Below are 18,943 nucleotides of genomic sequence, written 5' to 3' on the forward strand. Positions count from 1 at the left end.
CGAGGGGGAGGTGGGGCATTAGCAGAAGTTTGAGAAGTCAATGTTCATGCCATCAGGTTGGGGGCTACCCAGACGGAATATAAGGTGTTGTTCCTCCAACCTGAGTGTGGCTTCATCTTGACAGTAGAGGAGGCCGTGGATAGACATATCAGAATGGGAGTGGGACGTGGAATTAAAGTGTGTGGCCACTGGGAGATCCTGCTTTCTCTGGCGGACAGAACATAGGTGTTCAGCGAAAAGGTCTCCCAGTCTGCGTCGGGTCTCGCCAATATATAGAAGGCCGCATTGGGACCCACCGAATGCAGTATATCACCCCAGCCGACCCAGTGGCCACACATTTTAATTCCATGTCCCACTCCCATTCTGATATGTCTATTGTTACGTACCCCGTAACTGGGTTGCCAAACCAGCAGAAATGGACCACTCATTGGAGTCTGGATTATTAGGAACTAATAATGTTTTATTAAAGGAATAAGTAACACAGTACTCTAATCGTAAGGATATAAATGCAACAGGTTAGCAATGATAATACACACATGTACACAGAACTAGGGTAATAGGAATCAACCAAGCTCTATCGCAGTCTAGGGGTAAAATGATCAGTCTTAAGTGATGCAGAGTTCAATTCAGCTTAGTACAGTTCACAGTTATCGCTGTTGTGCCGTTGGAGAGAGAGAGAGAGAGAGAGGGAATGCAAATTTGATTCAAGCAGACCTTTGATGTTCTTCGCAGTTGGCTTTCGGGCGAACCCTTTTATTTCTTCTATCCCGCTGCGGTCACCGACTGTGACCCCTTCATTCCGGATATGACTGTTCTTCCGCAGTGAACCCCGCACCCGGGCAAGGTCAGACGCACACACCAGCTTCCCACTGATCGTACAATTTCACCCTGTGAGTCTATGGTCGGACCGGACCTCCAACTTCCACCAACTTGTGAAGGCACACCGCTCTTCCAGAGTCTCATTATCTCGTGATCTCATGGTGTGTCCCCGTGCCTTAGTGAACCTGTTCTTTTTATCCCCCTGCTGGGGTATCGCCTGTCCATCAAACTTCAAACAGTTCAGGTTCAAAGCAACCGGTCTGTCAATATTCTGAATTGTGTTTTGTTTCCGTTATCTCTCTCTCCTCTCTCATTAACATTTTGAATGTTTCTCCATTGTCTCCTTTATCTCTCTCAGAAGCATCAATGGTCTGATAACTTGGTTTGTCGTCACACCCCTACCCTTCAAAGGATTTTTACCGGGGTAAAAATTATGGGCATGAATACATTATTAGGTACACACTAATATACAGGGTCATCAGCTATTCGGCTAATACAGAGAAGTTTTCAACACCTTGACAGACAGTAAGCAATCACATTGTCCGTTTCTTTTATATGTTTTACTTTAATATCAAATTCCTGTAAGACCAGGCTCCAACTTAGTAACCTTTTGTTTTCATCCTTCATAGTGGCCAAAAACACTAATGGGTTGTGATCAGTGTAAATTATCAGTGGTTTCCATGCCGGACAAATATAACAAAGGTCGTCCCACACAAACTTCGCATTCTTTGGCAAGAGCTTAGTAAGAGGGAGGAAAATATCTGCAAAGTTTTTGCAAAACTTCCGATAGTACTCTACCATCCCCAAGAACCTTCTCAGGGCTCTCTTGTCTGTCAGGGTGGGGACTTCAGAGATAGCCCGCACCTTAGCCTGCATCGGTGCTAGCTGCCCCTGTCCTACCACAAATCCCAGATAAGTGACCTTCGCGTGGCCGAATTCATTTTTTGCAAGGTTCACTGTCAGCTTGGCTTCAAACAGCCGTTTAAACAGTTCCTCTACTGCCACAATATGTTCCTTCCACGTGTCACTCCAGACCACTAAATTGTCAATATACGCTTCTGAGTTCTTTAACCCTTTTGTCACTGAATTAATCATCCTATAGGAGTTTTGCTTACTAGGCTAACCTGATGCGACAACAACACCATGTACCGTCTCTTTGCATCGCTCCGAGACATCCGATCATACGTCTATGTGCCGGTTAATTAGCTTTCTCAGCAGCTCGCTCTGTTCGGGGGTTAAGGGAGAGACCTTATCAGCAAAGTTGGCCAAAACAATAGAGTTCTCCCATTTGGTCGGCACCATACTTACCTTTTCAAAATGGGTTTTCCCCTTATCAGGTGGCACCCTAGCCTCATTAATTTTTGTGATAACACCGACTAGGTCTGCTCGCTTATCATGGCAAGCTGTTAACATATCAATAGGCTGTGTCAGCTCACATCTACAATACTCAATAATATCCTCCTTCATGCTTGGCCAGTAAAACTCTTTCATAATTCTATCGACTGTCTTCTTTACGCCAAAATGTCCACCGAGGGGTATCTTGTGGGCCAGGTTAAAAATCTCATCCCCATAAATTTTTGGCACTACCACCTGGTGCACCACCCCCCGTTCCTCATCTGCGGGCATGGTACTTGGCCTCCATTTCCTCATTAGTACTCCCTCCTTCACATAATAGCTCACTGGCTCCCTTTTTAATTCTGCTTCGGAGAGAGCTGTCTCCGTCAAAACCATTAGCTCCTCGTCTCGTTCCTGTGCCTGTATAATTTCCTTCCTTGCTAATGATAAGTCTGCCTCAACTCCCTCTCTTCCTTCCGTTTCACTATGCTTCTTCTTCTCACTTTCTAACCCCTCCTGGTACAAGGCTGGTAAAAAAATCTCAGCTAAATCTACATTCGCTTCGGCAGCCTTTCTGGACATGCGCCGAGTCACTGTGCAAACGGGATAAACCTGTGAATCCATGGGCGGGTCCTCAATGCTGGCAGGCTGGCTTGTCAGTTTTACTGCTGGGTACACCTCTCCCGCCGGCGAGGTCATTACCGAGAAAGACCTCCGCGTCTTCCATCGGTAGTTCGGGCCTCACCCCGATCGTGACCGGTCCGGAGACTAAGTCGCTTTTTAGGTGTATCTGGTGCAAAGGTACTGATTCAGTCCCTTTCCCAATGCCTTTTATCACCCTGACCTCCCCAGTCTGGGTCCCTGAACTAAAGTCTAACACACTCTTTAAGATCAATGACTGACAAGCCCCAGTGTCTCTCCAGATCCGTACTGGAACTGGGTTTAACCCCTCCTTCACCGACACCAATCCGGCCGAAATAAATTTCTCACGCCATTCCTGAACTTTATCAGACCTGTTCTCCCCTAGCGGTTTGTTTGCCAGCTCAATACAGACAGTCGGAATCGTCGTTTTTCCTTTCCCCGTCTTCTTCTTTGGGGCAAAGTACCTGGACGCAAAGTGACCGGTTTTCCCACAATTATAGCAAACGACCCCAGGAGACTTCCTACTAAACTGCTCCCGGTCTTCCGTACCCTTCTCACTAGTCCCTGGCTTACTTTCTGGCTTTTCTGGCGGACTCTCTCCGCCCTTTTGACTACCCTTCTGGTAGCTTTTACTCGGGGTAAACTTCACTTTGTGTGTTAACGCGTACTTGTCCGCTAACTTAGCAGTTGCGGCTAAAGTTTCTGCCTCTTTCTCATCTAGATAGGGCCACATACCCTCCAGGACACAACCTTTAAACTGCTCAATCAAGATTAGCTGTAGTAGTCTGTCATAATCCCCATTGACCCCTTTCGTGACGCACCAATGCTCACAATACATCTGCATTTCACGGGCAAACTCTAAATACGTGCAGCCCCACTGCTTCCTCACATTCCAGAACCTCTGCCGGTATGCCTCTGGGACCAACTCATAAATCTTGAGTATCGCCTCTTTCACTACATCATACCTCTGGGCATCTTCTGCAGACAATGCCGAGTAAGCTTGCTGAGCTTTTCCTTTAAGTACGCTCTGAAGCAAAACAGCCCACTTATCACTCGGCCAGTCCTGACTTGCAGCGACTTTTTCAAAATGTAGAAAATACCCATCAACATCGGCCTCCTCAAATGGGGGAACCAGCCTAACCTCCTGGGTCACCCTGAACCCTCCACCTTGGTTCAGCATGGGGCCCTGCGCTAGTGTCATCCTTAACTTCTCCAGCTCAAATTCCCTGTTCTTTTGCTTCTCTCTCTCTTTTCTCATTCTAACTGCCTCTCTCTCTTGCCATTCTAACTGTTTCTCTCTCTCTCTTGCTGTTTTAACTGCCTGTCTGTCTCTTCTCGTTCCAGTTGTTTTACCCAAACTCGTGCTCGAGTCTCAATTTTTCCATCTGCAGCTGTATTGCTTCTCCACCAGGTTTGCCCATAGATACCACCTCCAGCACCCCTTTTGGAAAAACACCTATAGATACATAATACTCAATGATAGCTCTGTGCATCTCTGCTCTCCTCATTGTCGACTTCCCCTTAAAAAGATTCAACTGTTTGTCAAAAGTCGCCAATTCTGATTTCCTGGCATCCTCTAATGCCTCCAAGGTTGGCGCCTTTAGAAATTCCTCAATCTCCATTTCTGCTGTTTGCCCTTTCTTTCTTTCGGGAACTTTAACCCAATAAATTTACCCAGTCCCAAATCTGGCATTCAAAATCGCGGATGAGATCCCCACTTATGTTACGTACCCCGTATCTGGGTTGCCAAACCAGCAGAAATGGACCACTCGTTGGAGTCTGGATTACTAGGAACTAATAACGTTTTATTAAAGAAATAAGTAACACAGTACTCTAATTGTAAGGATATAAATGCAACAGATTAGCAATGATAATACACACAGGTACATAGAACTAGGGTAATAGGAATCAACCAAGCTCTATCGCAGTCTAGGGGTAAAATGATCAGTCTTAAGTGACACAGAGTTCAATTCAGCTTAGTACAGTAATCGCTGTTGTGCTGTTGGAGTGAGAGGGAGAGAAAGGGGGGGAATGCAAATTTGATTCAAGCAGACCTTTGATGTTCTTCACAGTTGGCTTTTGGGCGGACCCTTTTATGTCTTCTATCCGCTTTCGGGCAGACCCTTTTATGTCTTCTATCCCACTGTGGTCACCGACTGTGACCCCTCTGTTCCGGATATAACCGTTCTTCCACGGTGAACCCGGCACCCAGGCAAGGGCGAACACACACACCAGCTTCCCACCGATCATACCTTTTCATCCTGTGAGTCTATGGTTGGTTCCCGTGAACCAGACCTCCAAACTCCCACCAACTTGTAGGGGCACACCGCTCTTCCAGGGTCTCGTTACCTCGTGATCTCGTGGTGTGTCTCCGTGCCTTAGCAAACCTGTTCTTTTTATCCCCCTGCTGGGGTATCGCCTGTCCATCAAACTTCAAACAGTTCAGGTTCAAAGCAACCGGTCTGTCAATATTCTGAATTGTGTTTCTTTTCCATTATCTCTCTCTCCTCTCTCATTAATATTTTGAATGTTTCTCCATTGTCTCCCTTATCTCTCTCATTAGCATCAATCGTCTGATAACTTGGTTTGTCGTCACACTATCCACAGCCTCCTCTACTGTCAAGATGAAGACACACTCAGGTTGGAGGAACAACACCTTACGTTCCATCTGGGTAACCTCCAACATGATGACATGAACATTGACTCCTCAAACTTCTGCTAATGCCCCACCTCCCCACCCCCCGTCCCCCATCCGGTACTTATTTATTTATATGCACACATTCATTTTTTTTCTCTCTCTCTCTCTTCTCCCTCTGTCCCTCTCACTATACCCTTCATGCATTCTGTGGGCTTCCCCCCATCCCCCTTTTCTTTCTCCCTAGGCCTCCTGTCCCATGATCCTCTCATATCCCTTTTGCCAATTAACTGTCCAGCTCTTGGCTCCACCCCTTCCCCTCCTGTCTTCTCCCATCATTTCAGATCTCCCCCTCCCCCTCCCACTTTCAAATCTCTTATTAGCTCTTCTTTCAGTTAGTCCTGACGAAGGGTCTCGGCCCGAAACATCGACTGTACCTCTTCCTAGAGATGCTGCCAGGCCTGCTGTATTCACCATCTACTTTTAGGTGTGTTGCTTGAAATTCCAGCATCTGCAGATTTCCTTGTGTTTGCATTATTAAGTTTTAGAACCTGCGTTTACTCTGAGGTACATATGCATAGTTTGAAATTTTGATTTTGAGTGGGCAATAGAAAGGTTAAGCTTAATCAGGAGTGCTGTGATAGAGAAGAAATGTAAATTAATTTCAATCCAATGCATTCAAAAAAAGAATTAAATTATATCTGAATTCCATTGATTTGTAATTAGAGTGCTTGTGCTCAAATCATACCAGTCAATCACTAATAATTGTTAATATTTCAGATAATATAATCTGACCATTTAAAGCTTGACCAGGCATTTGAAGACCTCAAACACTGAATTTGACAATTTCAGATAACAGTTTTTTTCTGTTTGTATCAAACCCTCTGAATATTTTCAGCACTTTTTGTTTTTATTCTCCCTTACCTATTCCAGTTTCTAACATACTTTGTAATTTCTACTGCTTGCAGTGGTAGGATTGATAAAAGATTCTGACTTCTTAAGTAAAGAGGCAGACGGCAAATGCCACAGAGTTTTGGTAAGCGAGTATAAAATGCATCTGCCTTAAATAGAGTATAGAGTAAATCTTGAGCACATTATGTTTTAGATATGAACATTGTGAAGAAGATATAAGAAGATTCATAAGAATGGTTTCAGAGAATAGGAATTACAGTTACTTAGACAGGCTGGTGAAACTTGTGCTGTTTTGCTCAGAGTAAATTGAGCTTGGAGAATGTTTCAATTATTTCAAATTATGAAAGCTTAGGATAAAGGGGAGAAGAAGAGAAACAAGGAAAAGAATAGGATCATACCGGAATATCTACACTGGAAGCATGATGCATGATTTACTCATATAAACGTGACCCTATGAAGATTGCACATAACATTCATGGTAGCACAACATCCAGCATTTTAATATGATATTTTCCAAGTGCACACATTTCATTTTAATCCTACTCAACAAATTCCTGTTTTGTATTTAAAAACATGAGTCTATTATAAAGCATCACAATTGGAATCTAATTAGCATCACTCTCACCATTAAATAATAGACGGTCGTTCAATGAAAACAAACAATATTGGGAAGAGCAGAGGTTTCAGAGGAAGAAATGGAATCATTGAAAGTAATTACAGAAGGAAAAACAAGCCATGTTTTCTAGAAGTTTGGAAGTTATCGAAGTTAATCTTCTATTTTTACATGTGTCTTATGTAGCTTTGAATCATTATCCTTTTGTCATTTAATCTCTCCCACCTCTTCTCAATCATAGACTTCCCTTTCCTTTTCTCCTCCTCCTCCCACTTAGCCCTACAACATACTGTATGTTACTCTTTAAACTGGCACCAATCAAATTATTGACAAAGATAAAAGAAATGTTACATGTGAGATTGAATCATATTGTTCCTGGAACAACCTTATTTTAGTAATGCTTTGATTGGAAGAACTCCCATGTAAGGTAGAGTCCTCTATTTACCCTAGTATACAAATTCAATCTCACATATGACTATTCTCCTGATTATAAAATATTTTCCCTAGCCCCAATTATAACCCCTGTAACACTGACCATGGGTCCCTAACCCCAAGATTTGATCAATAGAAATCACATGTGGCATTGATTTCTTTCCCAAACCCTCTTCAACAATTCCCGACCCCCAAGATCCTCAATGCTCAACCTACCCACTTCCCACAACCTGGTCTACATTCACAGTGAAACCATCATCCCACCTAACTTAGAGTTCCTCCCGAGGTTATGATCAACAAGATGCTGCCTTTGTATGCTTTGATGCCAATGCTCTGAGGCTTTGATTGGCCCTAGAATCACTGACATATCCAATTGAATAGCAGGTGACTCATTTTAGACTGAAGATACCTGCAGTATCTTTTGGGTAAAGTCAAAGTTTAAAAGATACCCAGTGATGGGTCAGAAACATAAATGATAAATGATCATTGACCCATTGTACAATTCTGCTTATACATTCTTCAATATCAAAGTTCAAAGTTCAAAGTAAATTTATTATTGAAGTATGTATATGATTCATTTACTTGCAGGCATTCATAGTAGAACAAAGAAATACAATAGAATCAATGAGAAACCACACACAAGCAAAAAATGACAAATAACCAATGTGTAAAAGAAGGCAATCTGTGCAAATAAAAAATAACAATGATGATAATAATAATGTTTACACAGGCACAATCAAGTGGCCAACATCATTCACCACCATCTTGCTTTAAAATTCAAACTCAAAAAAGAAATCATACCTTAATATAAATACAAACCTGATCCAGTTTTAGAGTTAGAGTCAGGTTATTCTACAACCGATCCGTTATTACAGATAGGACAATCCTTAGTAACCATTAGAATTTAATAATACAGCATAAACAAGCAAGAACAACTTACTTTATAGAGATAGTCATTCCAAACACACATAACTTACAGAAATCAATCAGTGAAAAACATCAGAAATATGCTGAATTAAAAGTGGAAATTAAAAGACTTAGATTAGATTAGATAAGAGGAAACTCAGTCCTTGTTTATTGTCATTTAGAAATGCATACATGCATTAAGAAATGATACAATGTTCCTCCACAGTGATATCACAAAAAAAGCAAGACAAACCAAAGACTAACACTGACAAGACCACATAATTATAACATATAGTTACAGCAGTGCAAAGCATTACCATAATTTGATAAAGGGCTGACCATGGGAACAGTAGAAATAGTCTCAAAGTTCCGATCAACTCCCAATAGTCTCGATAGCAGGCAGCAGAAGGGAGAAACTCTTTCTGCCATAAACCTCCAGGCACCAACAACTGTCGATGCATTGGAAGTACCCGACCACAGCTGACTCTGAGTCCGTGCGAAAACTTTGAGCCTCTGACTAGCCCTTCGACACCAAGCACCGAGCACCAACTCTGCCGAGCGCTTCGACCCTGTCCCGGCCGCCAAGCAACAAGCAAAGCCGAGGATTTGGAGCCTTCCTCTCTGGAGATTCTGGATCACACAGTAACAGCGGCAGCAAAAAAGGCATTTCAGAAGTTTCTCCAGATGTTCCTCCATTCTCTCACGTCTGTCTCCATCAAATCAGGATTGTGCATGGCACCCTACTTGACAGCTTACAAATATCATTCACTGAAGTGGCCGCGCAAGCTGCATTGCGTCGCCATCTTCTCCTCCTCCTCCTTTGGAACATGAATAGGAAACACACCGTTCCAATAATAATATTTACAACTGGTCTCATCCCAAAGCCACTGCACAACAGCATTAAACAATTTAGATTATGAAGACACACAGTCCTCCTTTATTGTCATTTAATAATGCATGCATTAAGAAATGATACAATATTTCCTCCGGTGTGATATCACAAAACACAGGACAGACCAAGACTGAAAAGACTAACAAAACCACATAATTATAACATATAGTTACAACAGTGTAACAATACCATAACTTGATGAAGAACAGTCCATGAGCACAGTAAAAAGTTCAAAGTCTCTCAAATGTCCCACATCTCATGCAGACGGGAGAAGGAAGAAAAACTTTCCCTGCCATGCCCGACCACAGTCCGACTCTGAGTCGTCCGAAAACTTCAAGCCTCCGATCAGCTCTCCGACACTGAGTACCAAGCACCATTTCTATCCAAACGATTCGACCTCAATCTCGGTCACCAACAACAGGCAAAGCTGGGGATTTTGAGGCCTTCCCTCCAGAAGATTCTCGATCGCGTAGTAACAACAGCAGCAAACCTGCGTTTCAGAAATTTCTCCAGATGTTCCTCTGTGCTTTCACATCTGTCTCCATCAAATCAGAATTGTCCACGGCCCCTATTTAATGGATACGATATCATTTTCAACGGAGGGTTGCGCACGCGCGACGCGCTGCTCTCTCTCCTCCCGCCTCTTAGGGCTACAGAACAATATCTATGTAAGTACACAGAAAGCCACAATACCAAACGCCACTAGAATAGTCCGAAAGTACCTAGCAATTGAGAAATGAACATGCTTGGCTATGCCTGTAACTCAGGTTTTACCAGCTTGAGCTGAGTAAAAATAAATTTCTATAATAATAACAATACAATAAAACTAAATGAATGAGTGATACTGAAAACATGAAGTGAGTCTATTGGTTGTGGAATCAGTTCAGTGTTAAGGTAAGTGAAGTTATCATTGCAGGTTCAGGAGCCTAAATCATGTAGAAGAGGAATTTAACCTATTTTTACTTTTCTTTTGAATAGCATATAGAGAATTTCAACTAAAAGTATTTAATTAAAAAAACAATCTGTGTATATTCATTGAACATATATCTGCTGCCAATATATTACACATGTAATTGGTTAATTTTCAAAGTAAAAGTATTGCCTACCACTCCACCTGTGACATACTTGAAGGAAAGCAAAAAAAAGAGTAAAGCAGGCATTTTAAAATAGGATATTTTTGAAGACTTGTTCAATGCAACTGAAGCACGACTTGCATTAATCAAACCATGACCCATAACAGAACTAGCATATTTGGGAACACTGGAAATCAGGCATGGTGGGAAACAAAAGCAGCTAGATGGTTCTTCAGATCCATAAATTAAGCAATGGCCCCTGGGTGCCCCATAAATCAACTAACACTATTGTACTAAAACAGATTCCTCAAGCACAACATGCTGCTGACAAGCAGTTACAAAAGATTCTTCACATCACCGCCATTGAAGAATACAATAGAAGGAGGCTTGATAATGCACGGGATGCTATCAGAACTAGTGCACCATGCACAATAACTTGGACATTTCATATAATAAATATGAAAGAATGGCCATGTAAAATTAATTCTACTGTGCAATAGGACTTAAAATATTTAAAACATGGGGTCATATAGCTGTGATAATTTATTGCTGTAAAGAATGTAGCAAATTCTTTGAATATTTGTATTCCCTTGTGTTCTGAGTATCGTCTTTAGAAAATGTTCTGTCCTTAGATATTATGGGGAGCTAAACTGGAAAGTCCCTGAAAATAAAGTTGGAGTTTATGATGCCTGGTTAATCCATTGTCTTTAATGAGATCTGCATGCAAACTTGCTGTTTGCTCATTATAATTATGTGTGCATACAGGCAGGACTAACCAAGCTGTCGAACAGTTACACACATCAGCTTGGGAAACATAACTGCGAACGCCAGTTAAGTCTAGTCTGCAATGCTTGAAGCTGCTGGCATGTTAGTGTGGAGAAAGATTATTTCCTGGATGAGATGCTGACAACTGTACAGGATGTGAAGCAGAAGTGAAAAAGAATTAAGAATGGCACCATGAAAATGAAGCAACTTCACGGTGTTCAGATGTTTCACTGGAGACCCTGGGGAGGAGGAGAGAAATACAAGACCAGAGGTATCCTTTATTAACAAAGAGCCAGAAAGCACACAGTAAGATCATATAACATGAAGGCCAAGGCCAGAATCTGTTTAGTTAGGTCTAGAAGTAGTGCTGTAAAAAGCTCTCTGCACTTACACAAGTAGTCGAGTTCAGTTAATGCATCTTCAAATAGCATATTGTATCAACCGCAGCAGCTTTAACCTCTCAATGTACCACAGCCTATCACATTCTATTAACTTCTATCAATATCTATACATAAGCACATGTAAAGCTCCACCCTCACAGTCACATTGAACAAACACTGCCAGCTGATCATCCATGACATCCACATACTAAAAACATGCCATGTGACACATTCCCATCTTCCCTGAAGGAAAAGATGACGCACAGCATGAAGCAGTACACTTTCCTCTCTCTTGCAGAATCTTGAATTCATGACTGTCCAAACCGCCGAAGTAAAGATAATACCAGAAGAGGCGGTGAAGAGGCTAAAACATGAAATCATTGTTCTCGTACTTTATCACCCTTCCCAAATTCCTCCCTGCATGCTCTTGACTTTTAAGCCACAGATTAGTGTAAACATAAATTTCTAACCCTCATCAAAACCAAACAGTGAGTTCTTCCCTTTCCCATTCCAGTGAATTCAGGGACAGAAAGAAGTTATGAAGCAGAAAAGTCATAATATGACTCCACAAACAGTACCATTAGCTCAGATACTGATATCGTGTATCTCATCAAATAAACTTGAACCAGAATCTGCATCTAGTGAGATATGGGACACAGGCGCAGGAACCAACTGAACGGCTGATAACACAGCTTGACCTTGGAGAAGACCAGGTTTAAGTTTTCTAAGTTTTGTTCCAAACGACTCAGAAACATTTTAATGAATAGCCCACCTATGAAGACTGACAGTAATGCCAAACTTTGCTGTCTTTGCACATGTAAGCTGTGTTGAGAAAGCCAACATTCATTACCAAGGTGCACAAAGGAGTCAAACACCAACCTGGCTCAAGATTTGTACAGAAATTACAGCACAGCAGTAACAGCTCAGCCTGTGGGTGCCAAAATAGAAGCTCATTCCTTTGTCATTGATGCTTTAGATATAATACCTGTCATAATCTGTCATCCACTTTACGAGGATTGCTAGGATAGTTAAGGCATCACTTCAAGGGCATGGCAATTTCCCCACAGATGAGATATCCTGAATTCTCACTTTTGTCATTCTGCCAGTCCTTGTCATTGTCAATCAGCTTTTCTGCTCAGACTGAGACTGGGAATGGCTGGGACTTCACAACCTCTTCTGCTAAAAATCAGCTTCTTCTGTGGTATCACAGTCTCTGAAAATCATGGTATGAATGAAAGAGAACTGGGCAAATACTTAAGGGAAAAAATAAATATGCAGGACTACGAAAAAAGTGCTGAGGAATGAGCCTGACTAGGTTGTTCTGGTAGAGAACCAGCACATTAGACTGAATAATCACATGTGCTGGAATGATTTTACTATTCTATCATCTGCCTGGTCTGCATATTTCTGTGTTTGTTAACCTTGCAGGAGCTAGCAGCTCTTCTCATATAACATGATAAAGTCTCCAGATGCTGGAAATGCAAAGTAACACACACAAAATGCTGGAGGAACTCAGCGGATCAGGCAGCATCCATGAAAAATAATAAACAGTCGATGTTTCAGGCCGAGAACTTACTTCAAGACTGGAAAAGCAGGGAGAAGATGCCAGAATCAAAAGGTGGTGGGGCAAAGGGAAGGAGGATACCTAGAAGGTGATAGGTGAAGCCAGGTAGGTAGGAAAGATAGAGGGCTGGAGAAGAAGGAATCTGAAAAAAGAGGAAGAAGAAAGGAAAGTAGGAGGGGACCCAGAGGAAGGTGAGAGGCAGTAAATAAGAGGTAAAAGTCCAGAGTGAGGAATAGAAGTGGGGTGGGGGAGGGATTTTTTAATATATCAGAAGGATATTCATACTATCAGGTTGGAGGCTACTGGGCAGAATATAAGGTGTTGCTATTCCACCCTGAAGATTTCCTCATCTTGGCGCAAGAGGAGGCCATGGACCAACATGTCAGAATGGAAATAGGAATCAGAATTCAGATGTTTAACCACTGGGAAGTTCCATTTCTGGCAGATCGAGTGGAGGGTCTCAATGGTCCACAATTTACGATGGAGTTTCATCAAATAGAGGAGGCCGCATCCGAAGCTACAGACACAAAAGATGACATCAGCAGATTCACGTGTGAAGTGTTGCCACACCTGGAAAGGTGAGGGAGGAACGGGCAAGTGTAGCACAGGCTGCTTGCAGGGATAGGTGCCAGGAGGGAGATTAGTGGAGAAGGACAAATGGACAAGGGAATCACAGAGAGAGAAATCACTGTGGAAAGTGGAGAGAGGAAAAGAGGTAAAGGTATGTTTGGCAGTATTGATCCCTTTGGAGATGGCTAGAAGTTATGGAGGATGATGTATTGGATGTAGAAGCTCCTGGGGTGGTAGATAAGGACAAGAGGAACTCTGTCCTTGTTAAGGCAGTGGGAAAATACCTGAGCACGGATGTTCAGGAAAGGAGCAGATGCGGGTGAGGGTAGCATCAATGGTGGAGAAAGGGAAACCTCGTTCTTTGAAGAAGGAGGACATTTCTGATGCCCAGGAATGGAAAGCCACATCCTTGGAACAAATGCAGTGGAGACGAAGGAACTGAGAAAAAAAAAATCGCATTTTCACTGGTGACAATGTGGGAAGAGGTATAGTCAAGATAACTATGGGAATTGGTAGGTTTATAAAAGATGTCTGTTGCAATTTGTCTCCAGAGATGGAGATATACTCTCATATGTTGTCTGGAACACTTGCCATAGGATCTACTTGCATATTGAACATAATTCTGGTCAATATTGACTTTCCAGGGCCTAAGAGGCTTTTAGCTAAACTCAGCTTTCTTGCACTGTGGCATGAACTTTTCAAAGGGTCACAGTTGTTGGTGATAACTTTTAACAAGTATTCTTTTCTCAGCTTTTTGTTCTAAACAAAAACCAGTTCCCAGTTCTTAAAGTAAATTGCAAGCCACAATCAGTTTGGACTTGAAGGCACAGCTTTGCAAAGTGCAGTGACCAAGAGACTTCTCATCTGCATTAGCCAAACACAAGACAATGATGTTACTTCACTTAGTGCATCAAACATGGTTACAAATTAAATTGATGATGTACTCAGAGGCTCAGCTCTCACAGCCTTAACTGTGGATGTTTGGGATTTCTGTCACCAGAAGCTTTTGAGACCATCTATGTAAATTACTTTGTTCCAGCAAAGGTATCTGGAAAACAACACATGTAGATGACGTCACCTAGGAGAAAACAGTATAAATATCAGAAGTGTTGAGGATTGTTAGAAATGACAAGGAGAATGACAGAAAGATGGGGTTACGGAGAGAAGAACTAGACTTCATTCCTCAATCTTTAGTTTCTGCGACGGACGACTCATTCACCTGCTAATAGTTGGTATGCTCTTCTAGTTCATAAGAGTTGTATATGTTTAGAAATCCTTTGTAGTTTGTAAGTCTTTTGTAATTCAGAAATCTTTTATAAATTAGGAATCTTCTGTGGATGTTAAATGTGTGTTTAGAACTACTTGTCTAAATTTAAAAATTTAAAGTAAACTAAAATAAAATAAAAAATAAAAATAAATTACCTCATTAGCTGGAAGTATCTCCTCCTTGGTAGGGAGGGTGACCCACCACTCAAATAGTGGGTATTGTCAGTTAAAACCTCAATGCAGAAACTGGACAATTCCTCTAAGAATATGTGGATACAGTATAACCTCCCGATAGTGAGGGTACCTATAGATATTTATATTGAATAGGGCTTAACATCTTTTGAGTTTAGAGCTTTGTGGACAAGGAACCTAATACCATCACAGCATTGTCCCTAACAGCTGAGGGTATGGATCACAATTGGAATCAAATAAGACCAGGCAGATTTCAAATATCTCAAAGCTTATATTGCAAATGCAATTTGTTTTTCCTTTTCATAAATATTTATTTACAAATGTATCCAAACAATTTGATATGACTAATGACCTGATGATGGGTCTCAGACTGAAAAATTGTCTGTTTATTCCTCTTCATAGATGCAATCTGACCTGCGGAGTTCCTCGAACATTCTGTATGCATTGCTTTGAGATGATTAAGATTGTTCTATTAAAATTATCTTTTGCACAACTAAGCTAAGCTTAAACCCTGATTTTTCTTTTAATTTAAATATCAACTCAAGTTTATAAGCTTACATTGCAATTTAATAATATAAAAATGGGATTAAGGAATAATCAAGAATTATTATTAGAATAATTGAGCTCTCAAACAATATGAGCATTCTTTCTAATCTTGGCAAAGGGTTTGGAAGGGGGATAATATTTTTTCATTTGGTGCATTGGTAGAATTTGCAAGTTCTGCTTGAAAATGAGGTGAAAACTGATTCCATAGATAGTCTTCAAAGGGCAAGGAAACAGAATGTGATTGATTCTTGTGAAGAAAATTAATACACATATATGGAGATTATGCTTCAGTTATATACACTTGGTGGCAACTTTATTATGTATCTCCTGTACCTAATAGAGTGGATACTGAGTGTATGTTCATTGCCGTCTGCTGCTATAGCCCATCCACTTCAAGGTTTGACGTGCTGTTCATTCAGAGAACCTCTTCTGCACATCACTATTGTAACATGTGGTTATTTGAGTTATTGTTATCTTCCTTTCACCTTGACCACTCTCTGCTGACCTCTGACCTCTCTTATTAAAAAGGCATCCTTTCCCCACAGAACTGCTGCTCACTTGATGTTTCTTGTTTTTCGTATCATTCTCAGTAGATTCTAGAAACTGACGCACATGAAAATCCCAGGAGATCTGCAGTTGCTGAGATACTTAAACCACCCTATCTGGCACCAATGATCATGACACGGTCAAAGTCACTTAGCTCACAGTTCTTCCACATTCTGGTATTTGGTCTGAACAACAACTAAACTTCCTGACCATGTCTGCATGCTTTAATGCATTGAGTTTCCACCACATGATTTGCTGATTAGATATTTGCATTAATGAGCAGGTGTACGGGTGTACCTAATAAAATGGCCACTGATTATAGGCTGTTGGTGAAACCACATGTGAAGGACTATATACAGCACTGGTTTCCTTATTTTAAGCTAAGATGCTAATGCATTTGAATTGAATTGACTTTATTACTTACATCCTTCATATACATGAGCAGTAAAAATCTTTACGCGACGTGTCTGTTCAAATGTGCAATGTGCAATGTGCAATTATAGTAATTTATAATAAATATTATGTACAACAGGATGGTCAATACAACATAAAAATACAGTTGCTTCAGCATGAATTAAGCAGTCTGATGGCCTGGTGGAAGAAGCTGTCCCGGAGCCTTTTGGTCCTGGCTTTTATGCTACGGTACCGTTTCGTTTCCCAGATTGTAGCAGCTAGAACAGTTTGTGGTTGGGGTAACCCGGGTCTCCAATGTTCCTTGGGGCCTTTTTTACACCTGTCTTTGTAAATGTCCTGAATAGTGGGAGGTTCACATCTACAGATGCGCTGAGCTGTCTGCACCACTCTCTGCAGAGTCCTGCGACTGAGGGAAGTACAGTTCCCATTCCAGGCAGTGATGCAGCCAGTCAGGATGCTCTCAATCATGCCCCTATAGAAAGAATTTTGGGGGCCATACCAAAGTTCTTCAACCGTCTGAGGTGAAAGAGGTACTGTTGTGCCTTTTTGACCACATAGCCGGTGTGTACAGACCACGTGAGATCCTCGGTGATGTTTATGCCGAGGAACTTAAAGCTTCGCCCTCTCAACCGCAGATCCATTGATGTCTATGGCCTGTCTCCATTCTTCCTGTAGTCCACAACCAGATCCTTTGTTCTTGCGATGTTGAGGAAAAGGTTTTTTCTTGACACCACTGTGTTAGGGTGATGACTTCCTCTCTGCAGGCTGCCTCGTTATTATTTGAGATTTCAGAGAACGTCACTGGACCAATACATGGAATGAGTGCATTATCTTGTGAGGAATGGTTAGGCGGACTAATCTTGTACCTGCTGTAGTTTGAAAAAACAGAGAAGTCTTGGTTGTAAGATGGCATGGTAGTGTAGTGGTTAGCACAATGCTTTATGGTACAGGTGACATGGGTTCAAGTCCCACTGCTGCCTGGAAGGAGTTTGTATGTTCTCCCCATGAACGTGTGTGTTTCCTCTGGGTACTCTAGGTTTTCTCCCACAGTCCAAAGACATACTGGTTGGCAGGTTAATTGCTCATTGTAATTTGTCTCATGATTAGGCCAGGGTTAAATAAATGGTTGCGGGGCTGCATGGCTCAAAGGGTTGGAAGGACCTATTCTGCACTGTATCTCAGTAAGTAAATAAATAAATATAAGAAATGTACAAAAAAACATAAGGTACTGAAGGCTCTTGACAAGATAACAAAGGGGGAATCTAAAACTATAGATCACTGGTTAAAATTACAAGATCATCCATTCACAGCACATAAATATTTTTATTCTGAGAATCAAAGGTATTTGGAAGTTTCTTCCTCAAAGAGAGGATGAAGCAATCTTTGAATATTTTTAAGACAGAAGTCGGAAGATTCTTAACAAACAAGAGGGTAAATGTTTACTGAAGAGAAAGCTGGAGTTGAGATTACAAACAGATTAGCAATGATTTTACTGAGTGATGGGGAAGGCTCAAGGGCAAAAGAGGCCTACTCCTCCTAATGATTCATGCAGACATATACTTTTATTGGACAGGCATTAAAGATGAGTAAATTACAGGATTAGGATAAAAAGAATATATGTGAAATTGAGCAAGACAACTCTACAACAAACCAGTACCAGCAAGCTGAGATAAGAGGCTTCTTTCAGTAGTATGGTAGCATAGCCGTTAGCACAATAGCTTAGCAATCACTAATCAGCATTTGATTCCCATTGCACTCTATAAGGATTTTGGATGTCCTCCCTGTAATGTATGGATCTGTTTCTTTTAGCGCAGTGACTCTCCTAACCACTACTTATTGACTGATAACTTACCCATGCATATTGATCTGTTGTTCTCTCTCTGTGCAAAGTGAATACACCAGTTAACCTCTTCTCCACATGTGTGCTTTTATTTAATTGACATGTAGTTCTACAGACACAACAATTTGGCAACGAGTACAAATCTGAATGTCAGTAAATATCACCAACTGCACTGACAGCTATAAAACAACAGAATTCAGAGGAAGAGAGAGAGACAGTGAGAGGAAAGGGTGAAATGGTATGGAGAAGGCCATCAAGGATGCTAACAAAGGGATGCATGAGTGATATTGCATGATACACAGTGAGAGACACACAATGAGAAAAGTTCAAGTGAAAATAACATGACAATAGCTTTAGTTGGGGAAGTTGACAAATTTGATAGTGCTAATGTGGACTGGGAATCACAAATCAAGAGGGTTGAACTGTATTGAAATGTGAGCAACGTGGATGAGGAAAAGAGGGCCTCCACAATTCTTAGCTGAATGGGTGCTAAACTGTACAAGATCTTATACAACTTAGTTACTGCTGAAAAGTCAGAAAGCAAGACATTCGACAAAATTGTTGCATTTTACAAAATCACTTGAGCCCTAAACCGCTCATA

This window comes from Mobula hypostoma, chromosome 7, assembly GCF_963921235.1.
Source record: "Mobula hypostoma chromosome 7, sMobHyp1.1, whole genome shotgun sequence".
NCBI classification, from domain to species: domain Eukaryota; kingdom Metazoa; phylum Chordata; class Chondrichthyes; order Myliobatiformes; family Myliobatidae; genus Mobula; species Mobula hypostoma.